The sequence below is a fragment of the Cynara cardunculus genome, assembly GCF_001531365.2.
Source record: "Cynara cardunculus var. scolymus isolate 2C chromosome LG 1, CcrdV1, whole genome shotgun sequence".
NCBI classification, from domain to species: domain Eukaryota; kingdom Viridiplantae; phylum Streptophyta; class Magnoliopsida; order Asterales; family Asteraceae; genus Cynara; species Cynara cardunculus.
The window spans coordinates 28,766,277-28,773,277 of NC_037528.1; positions in this window are offsets into that span (position 1 = coordinate 28,766,277).

Below are 7,001 nucleotides of genomic sequence, written 5' to 3' on the forward strand. Positions count from 1 at the left end.
CTTTGGATGAACTACTTCATATAAATTAATGAGAGAATATAAGGGTGGAATATCAAGAAAGGGGATTATTGGGAGGATATAAGGTTGGTTGTTGTTTGCTTGGCCTAACTCTTATTATGATATCTATTAAGGTTACAACATATTGAAGTTCTCATTTCTTGGTGATTTGAGAATTTACAAATGTTGTCTTTAGTAGAAATGATAATAATAATGTTATGTGATTGGAGAAGATATGGCTCATGACCGTTGGTTATGAATAAAATGCTTTGATAAAATAGAATCAATGTGTCATGAATAGAATCAATGTGTCATAAGGAAGGAGTCCAGGAAGCCCTTAAGTTGAAAGAAAAGAGTGATGAGGTTATAGAGGAAAAGACTGTTTAGGAGTTAGTGCTGATAGGGAATGATGATGTCCCACTCGATGCTGCAACATTTGAGCTACTGGAAAAAAGTGAGCAAAAAGACTTTACTATATCCATACTATCACTACCTAACCTGAGTTGAAGCAACTCCATCTCACTTAAAGTATTCTTTTTTAGGAGACGAAGGAAAAATACTTGTCATCATATCATCTACCCTAGATGTGCATTAAGAAAAAAAAGTTGGTGGATATGTTGAAGTTGCACACAAAATCCTTAGGATGGACCATAGCTGACCTTAAAGAGATTATTCCCTCTATTTGTCAACATAAGATTATCACAAAGACGGTTGAACGCTGTCATGGAAGAGGTAGTCAAAAAGAAAATTTTAAAATGGTTAGATGTATGAATTATCTTCTTAATAGCCAGTACTTATTGGGTTAGTCCAGTCTACTATGTTCCAAAAAAGGGAAGGTTTATAATCATCACCAACGATAAAAATGAATATCCCCACTAGAGTAGTATCCAAATGGATAATATGTATAGACTACCATAGACTAAACAAGGCTATCGAAAAGAACCATTTTCCACTACCTTTTATTGATCAAATTTTAGACAGGTTAGCCGGAAAAGAGTACTATTGTTTCTTGGATGGATACTCAAGATAAAATCAGATAGCCATATCATCTAAGGACCAGGAAAAGAACACCTTTACCTGTCCTTATGGTACTTTTGCCTTTTGCATAATGCCATTTGGATTTTGCAATGGTCCAACAACCTTTCAAAGATCCATGATGTCCATATTTTCTTGAAAAATCTATAGAAATCTTTATGGATGATTTTTCTGTAGATGGTTCATATTTTGAAAATTGTTTGGATAATTTAAAAAAGAGTCTTGAAAGGTGTGAAGAAACATATATGGTTCTTAACTGGGAAAAATTTCATTTCATGATTAAAGAATGGGTTATTTTGGGATACCTGATTTCTAAAGAGGAGTTGAAGTAGACAAAGCTAAACTTGAAGTTATTGAAAAATTACCTGAACCAACCACTGTGAAAGGAATAAGAAGCCTTCTTGCTCATGTTGGGTCTTACATAAGATTTGTCAAAGACTTTTCCAAAATCTCAAAACCCTTGTGTTTGATTTCAATGAAGAATATAGAAGTTCATTTAACACTTTAAAGAAAGCTTTGCTAACGCACCAGTGGTTGTTGCTCTAGATTAGAACAAACCTTTTAAAATCATATGTAACGCTAGTGATTAGGCGGTAGGTCCTTGTTGGAAATAATGTCCAATGTCATAAATGAATTTAGTAAATAAATTCCATAAGCCTATCGAGACTACACACTTGGTCTAAATTGGAAAGTAAGAAACCTTGGGGACTGATTTTGTTAATTGTTAATAGTTAACAATTAATTAGTAAATAGTAATTTAATAATTTATTATGATAAATTATTAATTAACTAAATGATTAGTTAATTGTTAATGGGTTTTAAATATGCTTAAAGAGGCTTCAGAAGTCTGTTAGGGATTTAAGTCCAAATTGTGGGTATTTAAACCTAACTTAGAGATAAGAACATAATTAAACCTAAGCAAAATCGCCTCTCCCTCCCCCCTCTCTCTCTCTTTCTCTCTCTCTCTCTCTCTCTCTCTCTCTCTCTCTTCCATCTACGGCCGAACTCAACCCCAAGGGGTTTTTGAGGTCGATTTTGGTGCTCCAAGCGAGAAGGTTTCTTGTTTCGGTTTATGGCTTCATGTGCGGACTGGTAGAGGGATTCTATGTTGGATCCTTAATCGTTTTGATCCACAATCGAGGTACATTTATAGATTTTTTTTTGTTGCATTGATTACATAAATGTGTTCCTTGGTTTCGTTATTAAGTTTCATGTTTTAGTTTCGAAGCATCACTGTAGACCATAAAATCTTTTGATCATTCTGGCAAAGACAAAACTCGAGCGCTGCATAGACGATCTTTCAATAACTGAAAAGCTTTCTGTTGATCTTCTTCCCACTTATTCTTAACATTTTTCCGTGTCAACTTCGTCAATGGCACTGCAATCCTGGAGAAATCCTGGATGAATTTCCAGTAGTACCCTGCTAACCCCAGGAAACTACGGGCTTCCAAAAGAGTTCTCGGTGCTTCCCATTTCTCTACTGCTTCAATCTTAGCAGGATCAACTTTCACTCCTGCTTCAGATATGAAATGACCCAGAAATTGAACTTCTCTTAACCAGAATTCACATTTGGACAATTTAGCATACAACTTTTCTTTCTTTAGAAGCTCAAGAATCAAATGAAGATGTTCAACATGTCTTTCTTTAGATTTTGAGAATATAAGAATATCATCGATAAACACAATAACGAATTTATCGAGATATTTTCTATATACTCGGTTCATGAGATTCATGAAAGCTGCAGGAGCATTGATTAGGCCAAAAGGCATAACCTAAAACTCATGATGTCCATCCCGGGTTCGGATAGCACTCTTAGCAACATCTTCTTCTCTGACTTTTAATTGATGGTATCCTGATCGCAAATCGATCTTTGAAAAGTAACTGGCTCCCACCAGCTGATCAAATAGATCATCGATTCTTGGTAAAAGATACTTATTCTTAATCATCAGCTTGTTTAATTCGCGATAATCAATGCACATCCGCATTGATCCATCTTTCTTTTTGACAAACAGAACCGGAGAACCCCAGGGTGAGGTACTAGGTCTGATGAATCCTTTGTCAAGAAGATCTTTTAACTGTGTAACCATCTCTTTCATCTCTGACGGTGCTAGCCGGTACAGTGCTCATGCTACTGGTGTTGCCCCAGGTACCAGATCTATCCTAAACTCAATAGATCTATCTGGCGGTGGACCAGTCAAATCTTCTGGCAAAACTTCTGGATAGTCACATACAACTGGAATCAACTCTTGTTTACTCTCTTCCTTTCTTGAATCTACCACATAAGCTAGATAACTCTGACATCCCTTCTAAACACATTTTCGGGCTTTCAAAACCGATAACAAGTTAGTATGGTGATCCTCCCGATCACCATAAATAATAATTGGTCATTTCCCCAGTAGATCAATACTGATCATTTTCTTGCTTCACAGAATACTAGCTCGATTTTCTACTAACCAATCCATTCCCACTACAACGTCGAATTCCTTCATCGGTATTAGAAACAGTTGAATCGGCAGCCCATACCCTCAATTTCAATTATGCAATTATTGAACACATAAGCAACAGGTTGTTGACTATTAGCAGTGTCAACTACTAATATATCGTCAAGTGGCACAGAAGTCATACATGCAGATTCAACAAATAAAGGTGATACAAACGAAAAATTTGCACCCGAATCAAATAACACCTTAGCATGTACGGAATTTAGAAGAAATGTACCTGTTACCACGTCAAGTGTAACCTTGGCCTCATTCTTTGTCATCTGAAATGACCAACCCCGCGCCCCTCCTTGCCCTCCTCTAGATAGATTGGGTCTTTCACGAGCACTTGATGCATTACTTCCCATAGTTAACTACATAGTCTTTAACAGTGGGCAATTGGGTCGAATATGATCCGGTGAATTACAATTAAAGCATCTTCTAGTAACCGGACAGCTTCTTGATAAATGACCTGCCTCACCACATTTGTAACATCTTCTCAGGTCCGTCTTACAATCACCCTGGTGAATCTGTCGACACCGGGCACATGCGTTTTTATTAACTTTCTGCACAGATCTATTATCATATCTTATTGACTTTGACCCTCGATAATCAGATGAAGGTTCTTCCCTTATCCTCTTGTCAACAACCTTTCGTTCTTCTTGCATGTTCTTACTTCTCTCAGTGACCTCTACCGCATCGACGGTCAATGAAAAAGTAGTAGTATTCATAGCAATTACAAATTCTCGAATTAAAGGCTTTAAAACCCAAATATATCTTTCCACTTTTCTTGATTCTGATGAAATGTAATGCTCAACAAATCGAGAGTATTCAATGAACTTCCCAGTGTATTCCCGAATAGTTCCAGTACCTTGCTCTAATTTCAGGAAACCCTCCTCCATCTGTCTTACAGCTGTCTTGGGACAGAACTGATCTTTAAATCTATTCACAAATTCTGCCCAAGATAATGTTTGTAAGACATCCGTTCTAGGCAAAGACTTGACTTCCCACCAGAATAATGCATTAGATTTCAATACAAAAATAGCAAACCGAACTATATATGTGTCCAGACACTTAATAGTGTTGAATACAAATTCAATCTTTTTAATCCAACACATAGCTTTAACTGGATCTCTTTATCAAGAGAATTCTCTTAAGTTTTCCAAAGAGGCCAGAAAAACTTAACTTTCAATTCTTACGTCATATATATACCTCTTTCCATAAGTGGAATGCGGCTAAAGCCTCATGTATGTCTTCAATTTATTAGTCATGCATGCATGTATACATAACCCATACATTCAGATATATTCATGCACCCACATACAATTTCATGCATGACATATGCATACCATATTTCATGCATATTTTATCACAATTACAGGCACGAAAATATCCTCATATTTACATATTGATCTTATGAAAACGTGTATCCACATGATCAAGTATAAGAATTCATCATGTATTAACATAATCATATATCAAATAACCAAATAATAATTAGCTCGGGTGATAACCAGAACCCAGTTATCACAATATATCATGGGAATTAAGATCTATAAAGATAGATCCTAACGCCTAATTGGGCTAAGACAAAGTACATACATAGATAAGATCTTGAAGATTCAAGATGCAACACTCCAAAATAGGATTCATACCTATGCAGCATGGCTTGACACTGAGTAAAACTCAAAGTCCTAGCACTCCAAAAGAGCTAGAAAGGTTGAGTCGGATCCCATATGCTTCGGCTATTGGATCGATCATGTACTCCATCATATGTACTAGACTTGATGTCTCCTATGCTTTGAGCATGACGAGCAGATATCAAGAAAACCCTGGCAAAGCCCACTGGATCGCAGTTAAGAATATTCTGAAGAACTTGAGAAGAACTAAAGATATGTTCTTGATCTATGGTGGAGAAGAAGATATAAGAATAAAGGGTTATTCAGATGCTAGCTTTCAGATAGATAGAAATGATTATCTATCACAATCAGAATTCGTATTTGTATTGAATGGAGGAGCGGTGACTTGGAAGAGTTTCATATAGGATTTGTAGCTGACTCGACAACTGAAGGTGAGTATATAGCAGTTGATGAAACTGTAAAAGAAGCTATGTGGATGAAGAAGTTCATCGAAGATCTCAGAGTGGTCCCAAGTATTAAGGAACCAACTGAGATTTTCTACGACAAGGAAGGTAGAGTCATTTTGGCTAAATAACCTCGAGCACACAAGCGCACAAGACATATACTCAGAAAGTATTACTACATTCGGAAGGTTGTAGAAGAAGAAGACATCAAATTAAGCAAAGTTACATCAGAAGAAAATACAACTGATCAATTTACCAAGCCGCTATCACAAGCGAAACATGATTGTCATACTAGGGCGATAGGGATTAAATTTGCAAGTGAATGGATTTAAGTGTATTTTAAGTGATTTCAAGACTTATATAATTAGTACCTTTTCAGATGTAATGCATTACTATAGAGATTTTAATGAGCAATTACATTGAGTACATTATCGTATTACTTTTGCATGTTTGCCACATCCAGAATAGAAATCTATTCAAACGTCCACAGTCGGTCATTCTTTATGGAAGGAAGAAGTGAATTAAGACTGATGTAAGGTGTATGTTTATATCCATATTGATGGATATAGCATATGAGATGCAACTACACTTACATGTACTTGATGCGAGGTCAAGTGTAGGATCGATTTCTCAGTTACTTGGTATGAAGTACTTACTTGGATGATTGATTTAACAGAGATAATGCAGCGGAAATAATGTGAATCAACTCAAGCAGACATCGATAAGAACACAGATGAAGATTAATGAAGAACACAAGAGAAGGCTTCAAATGATTTTCAATTGATGAAAATATTGATGATTACAATACTGGAAGCACACTGAAATACAAAAGGCCTACGCTACTATTTATACCGGCATGTAACCGTTTTTCTGACATGACCTAAAGCAAATTAATCTAAGCCATACGATCAAAACAAATTACAGACAAGATCACGTGATAGGCACGAGCAGCTAAAAGACCTAAGTAAAACAGCTTAAAGATAATCTACACAGAAGACATTGCTGCAGACCCTCTGTGAGACAACACAGAGGCTCTGCTGGATATAACTTGGAGGCGCATTGACATAGAGGAAATATTCCAGAACCTCTGTGAGACACGACAGAGGTCCTGTCACTTTAGACTAGTATGCTTGAGCATCTTCTGCTGTTGGTCCTCTGTGGTCTTCTGTGACAGATCATCTTCTGTCATCCCTTGCAGTGTTACTTTTTCCATACTTTTACATTACATGAAATGAGAGCTAACAATCTCCCCCTAAGTATGAAAAAGTAAACTATAAAATTAAAGTGCAGGGACATGACTTGATTGAAAAAATAAAAGACAAGAGGTGATAAACCATCATCCTCTAAAAGAATTACAATCAAAGGAATTACAATGTAAAAAATTACAATGTAAAGAATTACAGAGTAAA